The sequence below is a fragment of the Calidris pugnax genome, unplaced genomic scaffold, assembly GCF_001431845.1.
Source record: "Calidris pugnax isolate Ruff unplaced genomic scaffold, ASM143184v1 scaffold63, whole genome shotgun sequence".
NCBI lineage: Eukaryota > Metazoa > Chordata > Aves > Charadriiformes > Scolopacidae > Calidris > Calidris pugnax.
In genome coordinates this window covers 8,153,325-8,173,884 of record NW_015090852.1, presented here as the reverse complement: position 1 = coordinate 8,173,884, position 20,560 = coordinate 8,153,325, and positions in this window count along the sequence as shown.

The following is a 20,560-nucleotide window of genomic DNA, read 5'->3' as shown; positions in this document are numbered from 1 at the left end:
TCAAATTAAAAAAAAACCCAAACCAACACAACTGAGAAGCCTGTATTTCTTCGCATTTTTTATCTTCAACATCAAAATAAATTTAAGAGGGATAGATATAGTATTAAAAAGACCTAATAATGCAAAGCAAACAAAAATAGTCTCTGTGTTTCTGTGGTAGTGGTCTGTATTGTTACTTATGCAAACAAAATACTAAAAAATATTGCCCAGAATAAAATAAAATATTGCTTTTAAAAACATATTTAATTCATCCTACAAATATAACAAATTCAACTCTGTGATCATGTAGAGGAAAGCAAAGAAGTGAATAAGGATAAAGAGAAAGAAAATCAGAGAAGTTATTAATAGGTCTGTAATGATAGGAAGTTTATTCTAGGGTTGAGGTAAAACTTAATGGTTCATAAATAGCAAATTCATTATGTTTTTAATACTCAGGTTATATTAACACTATATAACATCTTTATGGTACCATTAGTACCACTTAATCCTAAACTAAATTTGGAAATAAACATTTCCAAATCTTCTTTTCATGGAACAATTAGCTAAATAATTTTATTTTTTTAAAATAAATATTACCTGATTAGTGCATGGCACATTCAATCATAAACAGACTTATAAATGTTTTATGTCAACTCTTACACAGAGTTCTTAAATGTTAACAAATTAATTTATTTTAAAGGCCGTATCAAGGTGAAAACACCAGGGCCCTAGGCAGCAGGACAATACATCACAGAGCCATTTCTCATTCAGTCACAGTAATGGCAAAGGATATGTTAAGACATAAAACGTGATATGGTTTGTTAAATATTCATTTATAATTTGCATTCATTATTAAATCATGTGTTAGAACTAATCTTTAATCTCAAAAATACATAATGTGTCGTAAAGTCTACTTGAAAACACAACAATAAATATTTTATGCTTTTTATGTTGCTTTTTAAAGATTGGCTAGAATACACCAAAACACTTGTCATTAATGTCATTTAATTATTCCAAAGAGATTTGGTCTACAGTGATGTTGATTTCAATACTATATTTCAACCTTTAGGTCAATATAAAATAAATACCTGTTTGGGAGATGGTCTGTTCTATGATTAATGACAATTTAGCTCCCCCAGTACTCCATGGCAACACTGTAGTTCATTGTCTGAAACATTTGCGGCGCAATGCGGTAGCTCTGAGAGCCTTATTTTATAGTGATCCCTAACAGTTTGCTTGGTGATAAGTGACACTTGCTTTTCTACGTGTTTTATTTCATTATGTGTGATTACTGGAGATTACGATAGCTTAAACATTTTTAATATTGGAAGGTATGCTCACTAGAATGTTACCATTTGCTGAATTTCCACAGAACTGCTATTCAATTTGCATTTTGTACACTGAGAAGAAAGGCCTGTATGAGAGGGCTGAGTGTGACGGAGAAGTGATTTGTATTATAGGAGACTGGGAGCTACTCAACGAACCATGTAAAAACAGTTCATTAAAATGTTTATGTGCTTGGCTGGTTAATGCAAAGAAAGCTTTATTGCAGTCTTATAAAACCTCAGTAACTTCAGGTTGAAGTCAGATCAATGCATGTGTAATAATTCAGACAATTGCCCAATTCAGGTTAAGAACCACCAAAAAACATTGCAAGAAACAATATTCTTGCAGTCTTTATTCCAAAGTAAAAAACCTTTTAGTGTTCAACTAGTACAACTACAGAACTTCCTTACTTAGTGAAAGATTTTTGGACAGAGCTGTCTAGATTTCCCTGGATCTTTTCAACCCTGAAACGTCTGTTAGGCAGAATCCGAGGTGTTTGGACATTTGCTAACACTTGTGCTGAGGCGCTGTGAATATGAGGGATGATCTTAAAGTATGTATTGTGTCCTGTACATGCACTATGCACCTCACTTTATCTACAGTTCTGGAAGAATTCTTGTTATCCAATTTTTGAAGAATACAGTAAAGAAGAAAGAAGTCAAACCCCTAAATTATATTTCCCATTTAACCGTTGACTTGGTCTACGAGTAAGCACTCATCTGAAAATAAGGATGTCAGTGAAATGGCTTTGTATGGTTGGTGTTGGGTTGTGGTTTTTTTAAATCTAGGCACAATGAGTTACTGAGAAGATCCTGAACAGAGAGTGTGGTTGGCCTAGTTAGATGCTATAGGATTAATATTAGCAAAATACGTAAACCCTTGCAAAATGAGATTTCCCGCTCCCTGTCAGAGATAGAGACAGCTACAAAGCTATATTTTTCCCCACTAGCTTAGCAGGCAGCTAGCAGAGAGCCTCTGCAAGGAACACGACATCCTGGAGATTCTCCAAAAGCTAAAAAGTTGGCCTGTGTATGAACCCTAAGAAGAGTAGGTAGAGCTGTCTGAGAAACCATGCTGGGCTGCCTAAGAACTTAGAATGAGTTGGGTGGTGGTTTTGATTAATAAAGTAATGAAGAAGAGACCCCTCCCCTAAAAGCAATACCTTAGGTGAACAGTGGGGAATCTACCCTTATTACTCACATTCTCCTGAAATGAGAGGAAAGAAATCTGTTTAAAAGATCCATAGTCAGAGCAAACCCCTGATTCCTAATCAGCTACATCCTCTCCCTTTCCTTCTGTGGAATATGGACCATCAATTTCCACATAAGATGAAGGGGAGGCAAAGCAATAGTTTAGCATCCTATGCATTATCTCTCTTTTTATGATTACAAATAGAGCACTTATGTTCACTGACCCATATCTCATACCAGACATCAGTAGCCAGGTCCAGATTTAGGTTATTGTTCCAGCGCTGGATTAGGCCATGCGATCAGAATCAAATTTATCTAATATGATCACTTGATTGTGACATTTCTTATTGGCACTGTATGTATGCATAGACAAAGCTTGCAGACAGAAAGTAAATGCTCTTGAGCCCCAAAAGAACAGTTATTGGTGCTTTCACAATGAGCTTCAGAAAGGTTGGAGACGCTTTCTATTGGATTTAATTAAGCTGTCCTTTTGCTTGCAAGTTTTCAAGGGAAAAGCTAGTTTGCTCCCCATGTGGTTTTCCCAAACTCTTTCAGATGTAGCTGTAAGCTTAAATGACCCTCAGTCCTGCAGCGTATCAACTTGATGTGTATAATTGATTGCTAAACATTTTTTACAGCCTGTTAAATAGTAAGCCTAAAAAAAGAGTAATATATAAATGTTGATTAAAGTGCTTTTGTACAGAGGGGTCAGAGACATTAGCAAGTTAAAAAGAAAGTGTGAGTTCTGCTGTGGTACTTCTAACCTGTATGCTTTATTTCGCATAATTGATCCCACATGTATACTCTAAGGGTTTTTTTTGTAAAGTTTCAAACTGGAAATATTAAAATGTGTTTAGAATAGAGTGTGCTTCAGTAAGGACACTATACAGAATGCTCAGCGATGCAGATTGCTGATATTATAATGGCGATGATTATAAAAGGAATAATTTAAATGACCACAGTAGCTTGTAATTGTGTGGTAAGGTAGGAGAGAAAAAAATCAAGGTGTAAAACCTCAGAGTAACAGTAAACCTGAAATGGATTAAGATAGACATTCAAATGATAATTGCCAGTAATTTTGTTTTCATTGTAATTTGTGGTGGTTTTTTTTAATAACTGACATAAGGCATCATGTATTTTTCAGGGTTCTGGGATAACTAGCCAACAAATGGAATCTGTCACAAAATATTTGCAGTTTCTGTTAGTGAGAAAGGTATGATGCTGTTGCAAGTACAGACTGAAAAAGGTTCTGAGTGTATATCTATGAGGTTTTTTGCTTAATAACATAATGACTGGATATCTGCAACAGAACGATTTTTTTATGTGTTTGTAAAAAAGCAAATAATAAATCCTTAATCCTTGTCTGGGTAACAATGCCTCAAGAGATTAATAAGAATAACTTTTTAATATCAATATGATATTCTAGCTTTTTTTCCTTAAATCATTAGTAGTGTTAAAGACAAGATGTAATTTGCTAGAGTTGCCTTGCCAAGGTATTTATCTATGAAATTCACAGGATTAGAATATTTTGGTCATCATTATTTCCCTGCTAATTGTGCCAGTTAATGCTAGTTATAGAAAATGTTCACTATGAAATTAGGTGCACCAGATAGTGAATATAAACTAGAGCTTTGAATAAATTGTTGACCATCTAACGCATAAAAGCTAGTTTTAGTCTGTACCAATCCAAGCAGGGTTTGAAAAAGTCATTTAGGGGTGAAAAGTTCATTGTTTCATGTATAGAGCTCCTGAACTCTTTCCTCTAAAAGGATTGATTTGCTTTTCCTAAAAAAGCCTACATGTAGAAGCTTTATTTTCTTGAATTCTTTTAAGATAGATTTAAACATAATTTAATTTAATTCTCTGGAATGTGGTAGTTCAATTCTTATTTTCATAAATATGAAATTGCAAAGGAATGCATTGTATTTGTATCCATGCTATTGGAAACTCAATAGAATATTTGTCTGGCTGGTAAACTCTAGCAGGTGTTTGGTGACTTTTATTTTTTTGAAATTAAAGTTACAAATTTATTTTAATTTGTAATATCACCTGCTAAAAAAAATTGTCACTTCTAAGAGTGAGATACTAAAATGAAGTGATTTATTTTAAAAGTTGCTTAAGAAGATGGAATTCACTTTTGAGATTTTAGATTTTTCTGAAATCTATTTTTCATGTAATCTAAAACCATAAATTTTACTAACATAACCTTAATGTGATTTCAATTCTTCCATTTACCTGTAAATAGGATCAATACTCTTAATGCTATATAGAATTTTTAAACTTTTATGGGTTTTTTTTTTTTTTTTTTTTTTTTTTTTTCTTCAAAGAGAAGACAAAATGTGTTTAATTAAAAATAAACCAGTCATTATTAGGGTACTACTTCTAAATGTTTCAAGCACGTCAAACTTTTCAGCTGTATAGGACAATACGAGCTAGCTAAAATGAATTTAGAATCAAAACCCAGACAAAAGCTCCAAGCAATAAATCCTATTGTAGTGGTAAAACGATAGGGAAAGTGACAAGAGGAAATGAGTAAAGAATATCTCTCTTAATAGGAAGACAGGTGTGTTTTATGTTTTAAATTTTGCAGAAAAAGATCTGCAAAATTTTTTTTTTGCTGCACAGTATTTTGTTTACACAAAATTAGCTGTGTGCTTGACTTTAAATTGAAAGCTCTGTAACTTGGACAAAATACTTTTGGAATAGTTTTATTTAAGACAACAGAACAACACTGAAGTTAGAAACATGTTTGTGTCTTTTTTTCATGACTAGCCCATGTCTATTCTCTATGAAATTGATGTCAAAAAAGTATTATATATTTTCAGTGGGAAATAGAAGGCTGCCCTCTACTATCCTTGTCAGGACGTCGTATCCCTTTAATCATACTTTTCATTTCAGTACATTGAAATTTCCGTTACCAAGGACAACATCATAAATAAAAGTGTTTGTGAAATTTTTACCTGCAGCTTCCTAACTTTGTGCATTAAGCATGAGACTAGCAGAGAGGTGGTCAAATGTGAAAATTTATAATCATTTATTACGTACGGCTGAAGCGAGAAGGGAATAAAAGCGTGAAGGCATACATCTATAAACTGGAGCAGAAAAGCTTAAATGAAAAGTAAAGTGAATTTCTGTGTCTTGTCATAAAGTAATGAGAAGCTAGAGCTTTATTCATAGCAACCCAAGATGCATTTACTCTCAATCTAGCTTTAGCAGTAAATGCTTCCCTGATGTATTGCTTTGGACTTACAAAGAAATATTTGTGCTCTACATAATAGTATAGTTAGGAGAATTACTGCATGGCTGAGGAGATTCTATAAAGGTTTATAGCTGGTGGTGTTACTGTAATTTAATCACAATGTAGCTAATGTAGTACTTTAATATCACAGGTTACTTTTTTATTTACCATTTATTAGTAACTGACAGTCAATCATCACCACATCATAAACAAATCACGCAGGATTCTATAGGATCCCTGAAGTATCACAACGGATGCACCGAAGCTCTTACATATGCTCCATAATGAGCTAAACATCAAATTATTTTTTAACAGAGTAATCACGTAAGTCCTTGTTTTCAGTCCATCAGCCAAAGAAAATGTTTCCTGTCATGAATACAATTAGTGTTGCATATTGTGCATACATGTGTGCGGTAAAGCACCGATCCATTACAAGCAATACCATAGAATGTTTTCAAAAACATGGAGAAGACTCAGGCAAAACACATTGTGCATGGGCATTTGCACATATTGATGAATGCCTTCATACAGAGTAAGAATTATGCCCTCTTAATTTCAGCCATCTTTTTTGTAAGGATTACTCTGCTTTGCAAATTGAGAAAGTAAATAGAGCTAGTAAACATAGCAGAGTCCACCCAGTGCTTTTGAGGCACTCAAATCTCAACGTATTTTTTTTGTGATAAGAATGATTTATAGAAATTTTTTCTTTATCATCCTTTTTTTAGGTGCACTGTAGGATCGACTTCGCTAAGTTTTATGTTTATGATCAGCTTTTAGTACAGAATCACAGCATTGCATCTGAAATTGCCTGTGTTAGCAAAATTAAGTGCTGGTTGGAATTTCGAAAGTATTGCCTATTTAGACTGAAAATTGTTGTTCTCCCAAGACCCTAAAGACGCCGTGATCTTTTAATTGCAAATAAAATCTTTGGTAGTTTTTCAGTACTCTCTAGCTGTAGGGGAATGACTAGTAACCAACATCAGACTGCAATGTGGATTAATATGTAGTGTAATAAGCCACATAAAGATGTATGTTAGTAGGCTATTGGTGCATGTCCTGGGTACACTGCAAAGAAACAGGCTGAAAACCAAGAGCCTTCAATCACTCAAAAGGCTTGCCAATAAGTCTACTAATGCACACCCTGGTGTGGCTTATTGCTATTAGAATATCTATTTTCAAATTAAGATACCACGCAATCCACCCTTTCGTGGTGAAAAATTCTTCCTAGAAGAAAAATGTAAAATATTCGGAGGAGGTAGATGAAAAAAAAAAAAAGCCTGCTTTGCTATTAGATAGATTAGAATATGAGATCTCTTCTTCCATTCAGCGTGTTTATATCTGCAGGTTTTCCAGACTAACTGGACATTTCCAAGTATTAAATCTGATGTGAAAGGGATGCTGTTGACTTGACTTCTGAACTGAGTAACTTAAAAAAACAAAACCAAAACAATAAAACCCAAACCAAAATCCTCACATCGCTAATAGAAGACCCTGTAAGCATTGATTTCCCTAAAATTACTGTACAAATCTTTCAGGTCACAGTAAGCTCTTGAGTTTATTTACATATTTATTGACTCTTTGATATAAGAGTTTTTCAAAAGGAACCTGAATCATTTTGTTCTGCCCTTCTAGTTAGCTCATGTACATTGAAAGTTTTGCCATGCACAGGGTAGTGAATCTTTAAACATAGAATTATTGGTAATATGTAAAAAATATTGTAAAAGGAAGACACTAGTAGAAAACTACATTGATTTCTGTTTCAGTCTTCCTTTTTGCTTTTCAATGGCTCTCTGTCTACAGTCACTTTCAGTGCTTCCTTGAGTGGTCAGCAAAGACCTGATTTAAATCACACTGCACAAAGATGAATTCATTTTTAGACATTATGTGATAGTCTAACTGTTGTTGGACCTTTTAAGGGCATTTTCTGGTTAGATTAACAATGGATTGAATTGCAGACACTACCATCTCTTGAAAGGAGGATTTAATAGCACATGTATTCAATTAATACCTTGTGTGGACATCCTATTCATAGCCTGTAATGAATCTTAAAAGCTATAGAACCGTTGTTTCTTTTCACAGTTATCTTTTATAAGAATTATTCTGCTAGCTACGTTTGGGACTAAGTTGCTGGCATTTAGCCCATCTGTTCTAATCTATTTTTATTGCACCTGTCTGAGCAGCCTGATACAGTCTCCTACTTCACACTTTTCTGCTCCTCTTCTTGTTTGACTCTTTCCTTTCCTCTTGTCCTCCTTACCTTTCCTTACAGACCTTCTGATAATGTTGCCCCCATGTTGCTTTGCACCTCATCTGGAGTGCCTGCTTTCCCTTTCTTGCTAACCACGTGTGTAATGTTAACAAGAACAGTGGGAAGGCTGGCATGAAAATGTTCCGTGATGATCTGAAAGAGGTGATGCAAAAGAAAGTGAGGTGATTCTTCAGAATATAAAACCTAAACGACTGCTTTTTATAACATTTGTTAGGCCACTTTGTGTCATTTGCAAACTAATGTGGAAATAGACCTTACTTTTTTTTTTCCCTTAACATCTTAAATTTGCTTAACTGAATTATAAATTACTTAATGCTGGGAAGAAATGAAAACTCAGTTTAGCAGAAATGATGCATGAACTTGCATCAGGTTTTCAGACTTTCTTTCTCAGAAAGAACCTTGAAAATGTGGGATTTTTTAGGTGTAAATAATTTGCTTTAATATGCTCATTGTTTTAAAATCCACCATTTAAAAACTTCAGAAAAAAAGCCAAATGAAATTTAAGTGTTTCTTTTTTTCTTTCCTTACACACATCCCCCCAACCACCCACCCCTAATTAAATATTTTTGTTTATTTTTCCATGAAAACTGAGAACATACGCATTTTGGGTCAATTGTGAAGTACCAATTAATTTCAGTTCCTATTTTCAGACAGTGATTGAAAAATCAATTAATTATCCAGCCCTATAGTTAAATGGACTTTTTTGTAACGTGAAGTGCTGCAGATTTTTTATTAATTATACCTGAGATAATATTTTATATTTAGTGTTTCTCAGTTTTTTTTCTAAAGGTCAATACCATCATCAACTGAGCAGTTTAAGACTTCATTGTGTAGTATGCAGAAAACTTTCAAAGCATGTAAGCATAGTGGTTTTTACTGTAACTATAACAAATGATTGAAAGCAAAATTTCCAAGGCATATTTGGAACCAAACATATGGTATAATTCTAAATAGCTGAGATAGCTTGATTATGCATAAGCAATCTGAACCCACTGTGGCTTTCACAATCACGTGGCAGCGTTGGCTCATAAAAGAACTCAAATTGTAAACTGAAAATATTTGCTATGGAACAATCGAGAATGTAAGCATGACCTTTGGAAACTAATTTCACGTTAACATCTTTAGACTTAAAATAAATTTCTAAGTTTCTCTCTCAAAACAATGTAGTATATGTTTGGCACCTAGATCTTCAGTTTGGAAACATCTGGCTTTTTCCATTTTTATCTGAATTATTATCTTTTTGAAAATAGAAATTGGAAGTTACAAAACCAATATTTGTAACTTTTTTCACTTTATTATGAAAATCAAATCCTGCCTTGCAAGCAAGGATTAAAAGACAGAAAGATAGGCAGGGGTAAAAAACCCCAACAACCCAATTTCTAGGTAGTTGCTCATTCTGTTAAGAGTTTCAGATCCACAAATATAAGTTAGTATATGGCTTTGCATATAATAGTGTATTTTCATGGGCCCATCAAGATTTCCCAGATCTGCAACAGTAGTTAGTCTAACTCATTTTGAGATTTATTTTGAAATCAGTACAACTGAGATGTCTGAAGACCTCAGCAAATTTGGACCTAAGTGATTATTAATCTCAGAAATTCTGAACCAGTAGAAATGTGTGATACCTGCTAAGAGGTAGCATTCAAGTAGTTTCTGATAAAAGGAGCTTTTATGCATATGTTTTGCATTTATTTTTAAGGCAGTAATATCTGAATGGCTACAGATACAGCGAACTCCTCCTAATATTAAAAAGTATTACTGAAGAGAAGGATTCACTGACCTAGCACTGGAGGAGCTATAGACACCACTTAGGGCTGTCTTGTCTTCATGCCCTTTTCTAATCACTCCAGAAGGAGTTTGTACCAATAGCTCTACTGTTGTGTGCCAAGAGCCTTCTCTGTACTCAAGCAAAACTCCCATTTGAAAGCACAAAAGGGTTTTTCTAATAGAGGAGGGCAGCATCAGGAACCTAAAGTAATAGGAAAAGATGTATTTGGAATGAGGCCTCAAATACTGTATTTCTTTTATAGCGTGTCTCCATCTCTAATCCAAACAGAATTGATCTGATGTGAAAAATTGGGGAGAGGATGCGGCAGAACTGTTCAGTCGCATAATAAGGAGATTAGCTCTATGGGAAATAGTGTCTATCATGAATTCATCTGACTGGAGAGAATTTAGATAGAAAGCTTTTATGAGGGTGCCTTTTTTTTTTTTTTTTTTAGGCTAGTAATGAAATCTAGGATGAATAACACTCCATCTAGAATGTGTGAAACTATATGTGTATTCTAACCTATAGAGATTCTACCTATAGTTTGGCTTAAAAAAAAAAAATCAAACACTTTCAACCATTAATTATGAGTCGTCATTATTGTACAGTTTTTGTTATAGTAAAATAAGAATGCAGAGGATAGAGTCTGAGCAGCTGTTCTAAATGTATTCAAATCTGGAAAACATGCTGTTGGTTTGAATGGGCAACACTCAGGTGCTTTATTTGCCATTGGCTGTAAGTTTAGAGGCAGAGAAGAGAAATTTGGAAAAGCAGGTACTGCATTCAGTTGTATTCATTGACATTTTTCTGGGGTTTACAGATTCAGAGAAGCTGTAACTTTAGGCTCTAAATTACTATATCGCAAAAAGGAGAGCAATACGCCGCAGCTTCCTGCATGTGTTACAGCCTTTGCAATACCTGTACCTGTTTCTGTGTACAAGGTGGAGAAATACCTGCAAGCAGAAACTTAAAAATGACGGTAATACCAGGATTAGACTTTGACTGTATTCTAGCTTTCTTATAGAGATCTTACAGTAATTCTTATAGTATAATCTGCACTGCTGCAATTCTAAATGTTTCATTTCTGAATATATTTTTCTCTACTCTCATTTAACAATATTGTAGTGCCTGTGAATGATCTAGACTAAATTGGCTAACTATGTTGTGAGATGCCGATAAAGGTAAGGAATACAGAATTTAGCTTGATGTGGTGCAAATTAATTTTTTTTTTTGTACCACATAATAAGTTACAAGCAGATTCCGTGCTTATTTGTGTTAACCTGTTTTGGGTGGAGCAGGCCAACCTTTAGAATTAGAATAAAATGCAAAATTTTTTCAATACAAAAGATTTTAAAGAGATGTTATTGTTTTAAAGAGCATGTATTAATTTTTGGGGTGGAATATAATCCATTTCCCTGTATGTTCCCTAGCTCAGTTAAAGTACTTCAAAAACATTTTATAAAATGAGGAAGTGTGGTTTAACAATGGAGAAAATAATCTCTGAACTGATGACGAGCACGAAGAATGGATGGCAGCTGGAAGAAGTTATAAGCTGGTCAAAGTAAGCAGGTAAAATTAAATTTGCAGTTCTTTCCAGGAAGCCAATATTCTAATTACAATTATGCATAGAAAGCCACTTTTTGTACAGCGGTTGAATCATGCAATGGCATAGCAAGACCAAGCTCTGGGTACATTAGGGGTTTTTTTTAAGCCACTTTGTGTGTATGTGTGAGCAACAGATTACTGAAAAAAACCCCACCAGACAGAAGCATGACAGTCTCCTCTTTCTCTCTGTGACTGGGGCTCGCTCTATCTTTAGATTTTTGATGTAACTCGGGATGGTGATTACGGTAACTGATTTGATCGGAAAAAACACACCTGGCTTCATATCTTGGCTTTGCATGCAGTCAGTATGCTATGAAAGAATATCTTGATTTGTAAAGTGTATCTCTGAAAAGAAGAAAAAGCAGGAAACCCTTTTTTAGTATGATACATCTCCATTAAAAAAATAAAAATCCTGTAGCCCTGACTGTAATGCTTATAGACTCATTGCGAAGGTCAAGTTGTCCTCTTTAAAGACAGGTGGAAAAAAAGAACCCTGAACACCTGAAAAAGTAGATCAACACAGGCTTGTCTAGTTGCTCCAACAGGATCTTGGCAAGGTGGTTAAAAAAACCTGTCAGATGATGTACTTAAGACACACCAGAAATTTGCTCTATCTGCCACAAGATAGTTTATTCTGACACCTAAACAGCCTATCCTTGCTTAAACAGAAGTGGACAGATTCCCTCTGTAAATCCCTCCCTACAATTCATTTTGTTATTTTTTTGTTTTTAAACAGGAAAATTTCCTATCATTCTAAACATACCTTTGTGCAGAGAGGTTATTGCTGAGTTTATCTAAAACAAACTTCAGGGCAGGCTTACGTTTGGTGACGTGGAACGCTGATGTGCTAAGGCTGAGGGGAATCTGAGCTGCTCTTTTGATACACTATCGTGGTAGGTTAACCCTGGCTAGATGCCAAGTGCCCACCAAAGCCACTCTATCACTCCCCTCCTCAGCTGGACCAGGGAGAGAAAAAGAAAAAAGGCTTATGCGTCAAAATAAGGACAAGGAAATCCCTTAGCACCATCACTAGTAAAACAGACTTGACTTGGGGAAATTTATTTAATTTATTACCAATCCAATCAGAGTAGGGTAATGAGAAATAAAACCTAAATCTTAAAAACACCTTCCACTCACCCCTCCCTTCTTCACAAACTGCTCCACCATGGATCGTTTCCATGGGGTGCAGCCCTTCAGGGACAGACTGCTCCAGCATGGGTCCCCCATGGGGTTACAGGTCCTGCCAGCAGGCCTGTTCCAGCATGGGCTCCTCTCTCCACAGGTCCTGCCGGGAACCTGCTTCAGCACAGGCTTTTCATGGGGTCACAGCCTCCTCTGGGAATCCACCTGCTCCGGCATGGGGTCCTCCACAGGCTGCAGGCAGGTATCTGCTCCATCGTGGACCTCCATGGGCTGTAGGGGGACAGCCTGCCTCACCATGGTCTTCATCACGGTCTGCATGGGAATCTCTGCTCTGGCACCTCGAGCACCTCCTCCCTCTCCTCCTTCACCGTCCTTGGTGTCTACAGAGTTGTTTCTCTCACATATTCTCACTCTTTTTGGCTGCAGTTGCACAGTTGGGTTTTTCCCTCCTCTTAGATATGGTGCTATCACCATTGCTGATGGGCTCAGCCTTGGCCAGCAGTCGGTCCATCCTGGAGCTTGCTGGCATTGGCTCTATTGGATGTAGGGGAAGCTTCTAGCAGCTTCTCACAGAAGCCACCCTTGTAGCTGCCTTGCTACCAAAACCTTGCCATGCAAACACGTTACAAGCAGATCCAGTTATTCTACTGCAGATATTAGGAAATTTTAGGTGAAATTATATGTATGTGGCTTCTTAGCAGCATGTGTTTGAGAAGGAAGGATGCTATAACTCCCCTGGTAACTGGTAACCAAGGTAGGGGTTTTTTGTCACTAAACTCTAAGAATTATCACAGTACACCACTCATCTGGCTAAAATCAGATTTTTTTCAACTGTTGCTGCTCTTTCCTTAAAAGTGGTTGAACCACTGTTTCAAGCCATCGGCACTTTTTGAATCATCAAAATTCCTATTGATACAACAAAGACTTTCTGTTTCAGGCTATTTGTTGATATCATTTTCATTATGGGATAGATTTGTTTTTGTGGCAGTGTGTGCAGAACAAAGCCTGAAAAACTGTTTGTGTACTTCATTTCTTGCAGAGGTTCTCGGTGTGGAATCCAGAGTGATAATCTACCTACCTATCTGCGCTTCACACTAATTTAAGTATCTAAGATGGTTCTGAACTAAGGAGGTGTCATCTGGTTCTATATGCAACTGAGGCAAAGAGGAATTAATCTCCAAGGTCATACCAAAGACTCTTTTAATGGGTGGGTTGCTGATTTGCTCCAGGGACTTTGCTATGACAGTTTATTACTGCCAAATTTCTGGGAATCCGTAAATTTGGTAGCATTACAAAATTTCTGCTTGCTCTGTTTTGTTTTTTTTTTTTTTTAATCTTCCAGTTTTCATAGGCAGAAAATTAGAATCAAAGTCGCATCTCCTCCTGTTTACCAAGTCTGCAAGTACTAATTTAAGAGATAACTACAAGACCTGAAGTAGTTGCTTGTGGGACAGTGATGTTGAAATTTCAGAGCAGTACTGTTTCAAATGTCAAACATTAATTGTTGAAGTACAGATTTCTAACTTCTGCATCTATGGTAGAAAAATCCTGGAATTTTGGAATCCTTTGCATTAACCCTGATGTCATATGACACTAGTTTTCTGAGGTTTATAGATTCTAGCACTGGGTCTGGACTTAAAACAAACAGTAAACTGCTAATCTATCCTTGCAAAGACAATTTTTAATTCTTTTAGGATTACAGGAAGATTGCTTGAGTGAGTAAAATGAGTTCTACTTGCAATCTGCAGTTTCTACTGCCACAATACAATTAACTTTTGATTTATGAAAAAAATAGGCAGAATTAGTTTGGTATAGCTGCATACCATCTACTATCTTTCTCTTTTCCCGTACAGCAGAAAATTTCTTGCAACGCAAACTTTTTCAGTGATGGAAATTAAGTTCATCCTAGAGGCATTGTTTAAAATACTGAATTGTTTTTATTAGGTAATAATGTACTAAGAATGTATTTAATTGATTTTAATTCTTCTACAATTCTTCTATATAGTGTTTACATGCATATTTTCCTAATATGATTTTATTTAATTGACCTTTTGAAGTATTCCGGTATGGATTTTTTAGTAGTTGAAAATTCTTTAAGATCCCTTTCAGTTATGTCAAACAAATGAAAGATTAAAAATTAACAGGAGAAGGATGAAGTAATTCTATGTACTTGAAAATGAGTATGTTGAAAAAGTGCTCAAATGCAAAATATTAAAACTATCATTGTAATACTCTTCACCAGAAAAAAAAAATAATTGTACTTTATTCTTTAATGAATGAAATATGCTTTCTATAAAAGGAAGCTCTTAGGGAATGTCAAAAAGTAACAGACTGAGAGATAAATGTTAAAGTCAGGGAAAGAAACTTATGATGAAAGAACTGCCATGCAGGTTTTTGTTGCCCTAAAGCAGAATGAACTTCTGATAAGACTGTGAACTTTCAGTGGTACCACCCAAATTGGAACAGATCCTGACAAACTTGCTAAAGATTAGAACTGTCCGTGGACTGATTTATTCAAGATAGCAAGGACAATTCTGTTAAGACCTGCCAAATTTAAAAGCTGAGCAATCCATTTACGCCCTGCACAGAGTGACAAATAGAACTGTAATTAAGCACGCAGCAGTTCTGCTCTTCAGTCTCCAAAAGGCAGAATTCTCACTCAGCTGAAGGCTTTTAACTTCTAGTTGACGTCTACCAAGAACATGCCCTACTTCTTGGTAAGACTTGAAAAATGACAGGTGGGCTTGTATGTTCTGTTTTCTCTACACATGGCCAGTTTTTTGTCTAGAAACCTTTAACTTTTTCAAGGAATAGATGGCTTTATTCTGTCTTTCTATGCTCCTGTGGTTACAGTTCCTCTGGGTGTGCATATGTGCTACTGGAACACAAAGGAAAAATACAAATGTGCCATCTATGCTTTTCTTAATGAAGGATTTTTTTTATTTTTTTATTTTTTTTTAAATTGCAACAGATATAGTAAACAGTTCTGGATAAAATTACATGCTTCATCACAACACTGCTTAATTCCCAGAAGCCAAAGATCATCTGACCAGACTGAGCAACTGCAGGGTTGAGGCAGCCGCTCACAGAACCATACTGCAGGTAACACCATGGCCGGCTGAAGAAACAGAGAAGCTCTTATTTTTTACAATTAATGAGCTAAAGAAACTGACCTATCAATTTCATAAAAGCATATTATTTTTAACATTTCAAACCACCTGAGGATCTTTACCTTGTTATTTTGATCTCAGACGGACCACAAACTATCCCGTACATATAATTGTTGATGACGGTGCTGTGTGGAAAATTACCCCTTGTTATCAGTTGTGGGTGCCAAGGCCTTGTAGCTCATTGCACGCAATAAGTAAAATCCTGGTTGGGCTGATTCTATTAGCATAATTTATTGCTGTTAAAGGGAAAAAAAAAACCCCTACCACCGCAATGATAAAACACAACAAACCAAAAAACTCCCACAAGTCTACAAGAAGAATTAAGATAAGAATGCCCACAGCACTTCATATCTCTAACAGTTAAACATTTAAATAAGCTGATATAAAGCTCAAGAAAAGCAAGAACTTGGCAGGCCAATTTAAGATCTGGAATCTTTAATAATTTGTTCTGAATTTTCTGTAGGATTGCTGTATATCCAAACCTAAGTTTTTCTACCTGTGATTATAAGAGATTCCTTGATTTCAGAAGCGACTGAGAAGCAATTAAAAACATTATTTGTGCATTTCTAAGTTGAAAAGAAAGCATTCCACTGTGTTGGAAGTCTTGAATGTGTGTGTATATATTTATTTCTGTATTTTTTTTTAGTCTTGATATCATAGAAAACAATACTGTTTGCACTGACAGTTTTGCTAAGACTATTCACTCATGAAAGTACCTGAATAACAAGCAGCGTGTGATTTTACTCGCTCTCCTGGGAGCAGCCTGAGAAAGGAATGTTAGTGGTGGTTTTTTGGTTTTGGTTTTTTTTTCCCCCCCCTTGATCTTAACATCAGCTGATTATTCTCTGCTTCTTACTATGGCACCTACCATGGCACCTGGCCTCTTGCCCAGGAGGGAAATCCCTAAAAACCCAGGAACTTGAAACGGAGATAGGAGGAAATAAAAGTGTACGCTTTACACCTCCTCTGTGATTTTTTTTTTTTCCTGTATGTATAAAGCTGGCTCTGATTTGATTCATAAATAAAAATGCTTACCTTATTTATGTATTTTTACACTATTTACATTTGTATTGTTAGCATTAACATTAAAAGCGGTCACTGACAGCTTTCAGTACTACCAAAAACTTAATGGTTCTTTAAAAGCTTTGTATGGAGGCACTTCGTTTATAATGATTTTTGCAGACCATTCAATTACAAAACACCTGTGAAGCTGCTTATATTGTTGTATGTTAATAATTTGATTAATCAGCAGCTAGTTGCCTGTGTTCAATGCAATCATGATATGCTCATCTTACTTCCTATAACTTCTATATGTACTTTTATCTCAGATAAAACTCACTCCGTTTCTGGTCTTTTCTTTTTCACAGGCAAAATGCAGGTTTCAGATGACACTGTGAAAGGACTCAGAGTGGTCCGCTAACACTATATTTAAAGAGATAACTGGGAATTTATTCTACAAATAATTTTGCATGTGAGTAATTCACTTACCTGAATTGTCAAGCTTCTGGATTCTGGTTGTTCATAAGCAGCATGATATAATTGTAGTATAATTCATATGAAGGCACATTCAAAAATGTAGCTGTCTGTTTTTTGAATCTATTTTTATTTATTGTTGAGGCCATTAGTGTACTCTGTAAAATAACTGAAAGGAACTATTGGATTTTGGCTATTTTTAAAAACTAAACAAAAGAAATGAAGCAAAAACCCTGTCTCTCCAAAGGATTTAATGCTGCTATTGGGTAATCCATGGAAATATTATATATGAATGATATCTCATATTACTCCCTGCCTAATAACACACAGATTTTGCTGATGAGCAAATCCAGAATTAATCCAGCTGTCTTCAAGTAATTCAATTGGATTAAAAAGTTGTAATTTCTTTGTTACTGAAATGTACATTATTTTCAGAAAATATTTTCTGTCTCAAAGTGAAGACTTCTTCTCTTAATATATGCAAGAGGCCACTTTAAATATTAATATTACAAGATAGGTTTGTTATATAAATAAATGTAAAAATAGGTTATGAGCACGTGGTGAATCTGCATTACAGAAGCATTTTCATAGGAAACTCTCTTTTTTACATTTTGTTTCCATTTCCTATCCTATTCTTTTTTCTAGTAATTTGCCTGTGTTTTTCAGGATTCTGCCTGCAGATTGCACGAATCAATAACAACTGCACCATTAACTTAGATCCTGGAAACACATCCTTCAATAAGGTGAAAACGTCCGGAGAAACTCACTTGAAGTGAGTGTTTTCTTTCTTTTTAGCTTGTTTTGTCTAATAATAGATCAATTTGAAGCAAGCTGTTAAAAGACCTTTGATAAATCATGTATACCATTAGCTTACTTGCATTATTTCTTTTTTTCTCTCCTCATGTGTCTCTTATTTTCTTTCTATTTAAAATTCTGAAATAATTAAGTGGAGTGTATACATTTGACAATATATATGCAAGAATATATATTTTCGTGTAGAATTTGGTAATATATGTTTTCCTAATTTCAGTTTAATTAAAAAAACAAGAACAGAAGTAGAGATGTTTGTTCTTTCTCAGTTTGCTTTAGTATCTTTGTGGTTTCTCTTTTTTTTAAATTTATTTTGTGGTTTTGTTCAGAGGACCATTCAAATATAAAATTAATTTTTCTAATTAATGTTTTAGATCATTTGACACTAAGTTTTTAATTGCTAGACAGTGGAATACCACATACACTGTAGGGATGCACTCCCACGTTATCAAATAAATGCTCAAGGTACAGCTTATAATGTTGAAAAATAGAAAAATAAATTGACCTTGATGAAGTGTGTCTTCTTTTGTCTGTTCCCAGGAAAGTTTATTTCAGGTATTTCTACTGCTGAAATGATTAGAGTTAACAGCTTTTTCCCTCCATTTTATTTTACAGGGTCTCTTCATCTTCCTGATATATGGGGTGTACAACACAGAGGTAAGTCTGCTTGGAGTATCTCAAGGCTGACAGAGTGAATGAGAGAAATGACAGGTTTCTTATCTTGATAACTGAGGGACAAAGTTGGCTTTCCATATGAGTGTCCTACTGCCCTTCATGCTTGGACTAGCTTATATGCATCCCAGCTTACCATTAAACACAGACACCCTGAATAAAGGGACAGACTCATTTCTCATAGGCATTGACTAATATTTTACCGCTGCTTTAAGTTTTTTGAATTCCTGATTTTTCTTTTAACACTTAGCTAAACCCGACACTCTGAAACTTTCATAATTGAATTTACATTTTCAAAATAAGCTAGTTAGTTTACTTGCTATTTAAAGGAAACTATTTAAATTATAAAAGGAACAAGTTTTACTTCCTTGACTTCAAAATTTTGTTGGGTGTAGAAATTGCATCAAATTTAATTTTTTTTACATCAATTAGGTATTTTTAAGACTTTAAAATCTGACCCAAGGTTAGGTCTAAGGACAGTACTTGATCTTTACATGTTGAACTGTTGAAAAGGGAAATATTTTTGACAGATAAAGCATAAAAATCATTAGGGATTTATCTACCTTATTTCATTACTGCCATTATGTTAATGACAAAAATTAGTGTTAATATGTTTAATTCCAAGTTTTTTAGCCTAAAGTACCACTGCAGTTTTACATTTTAATAGAATTTGGAATTCAGTGGTAAAACCCCATAGAAACACAGCTTTCAAAGTCAATAGAAATGAAGCAGAATTATATTCAGGTTTTATTAGCATCCAAGGGGCCATACCCTATTAGAAAAACAGTGAAAAAGGTCTCCTGCTTGCTTTCACAAAAAAAAAGCTACTTTAAAGCATTGAAACTTGCACCTCATTTATGTGACAAGGATGAATTGTTTCAGTACGTGCAACTGAGCAGTGAGCGTCGTTAGTCGCGTGGGCTTCGCTGTAACAGTGGGTGAGAGAATCCTGTGCTCGGGGAGGATGGCGAGCTGGTGGTTTGGTGGCCAGCGGTGCAGCTGACGTGCCAGGGCTGTGCTCTCGGCCGGCCAGAGGCCGGGTGGCGTGTGGGCCCGCTCCCTGGTGTGTGGGCAGCAAGGGTTTCCACTGGAGTGTGGAATGGTGTGTGTAAAATACACCCGATGGATAGGTCAGACTAAAGCATTCTTTCTTCTTGGTGGTATCTCACTTCTGGAAGTAGCTTCATTGACTCTCTGATGTTAAGGTCATTGTTTTGAGATAGAGCCTGGTATTTTTGAAAGCTGGAGAGGGACCTTTTACAAGGGCGTGTAGTGATGGAATGAGGGGTAATGGTTCTGAACTGAGAGAGGGGAGATTTAGAATAGGTGTTAGGGAGAAAGCGTGGTGAGACACTGGAACAGGTTGCCCAGGGAGGTTGTGGATGCCCCATCCCTGGAGATGTTGAAGGCCAGGCTGGATGGGGCTTTGAGCAACCTGGTCTGGTGGGAGGCGTCCCTGCCCATGGCAAAGGGGCTGGAACACGATCATCTTTAAGGTCTCTTCCAGCCCAAACCATTCTATGAGTCTATGTCTGTTGCTGCTTGTGACTGTGTTAAAAATGTTGAATTTCAGCATCTCTGTAACAGCACCTTTCGATTAGCGGCAATACTTGTGCTGAGCGTGCGGCCGCCGCCTGTTGTAGCTGTTTCGCATACACCGTGCCGGGGCGACCCCGTTCGCACAGGTGAAGCTGCACCTGCCCATTTACCGATAGGCGGGTCCCTGCCGCAGCGGGAGGGGCGGGCTCCGCCGGGTCCCGTTAGCCGCCCGCGCCGCTCCGCCGGGCTGTCCGTGGGCGAGCACCGCCCGTGGGAACCGCCGCGCCCTGGGGCGGCGGGAAGGGCGGCGCTGGCTCACTACTCCTCGCGCCCGTCCGCTCCGTCCGCTCCGTCCGCTCCTCCCGCCCCGCGGCCCTC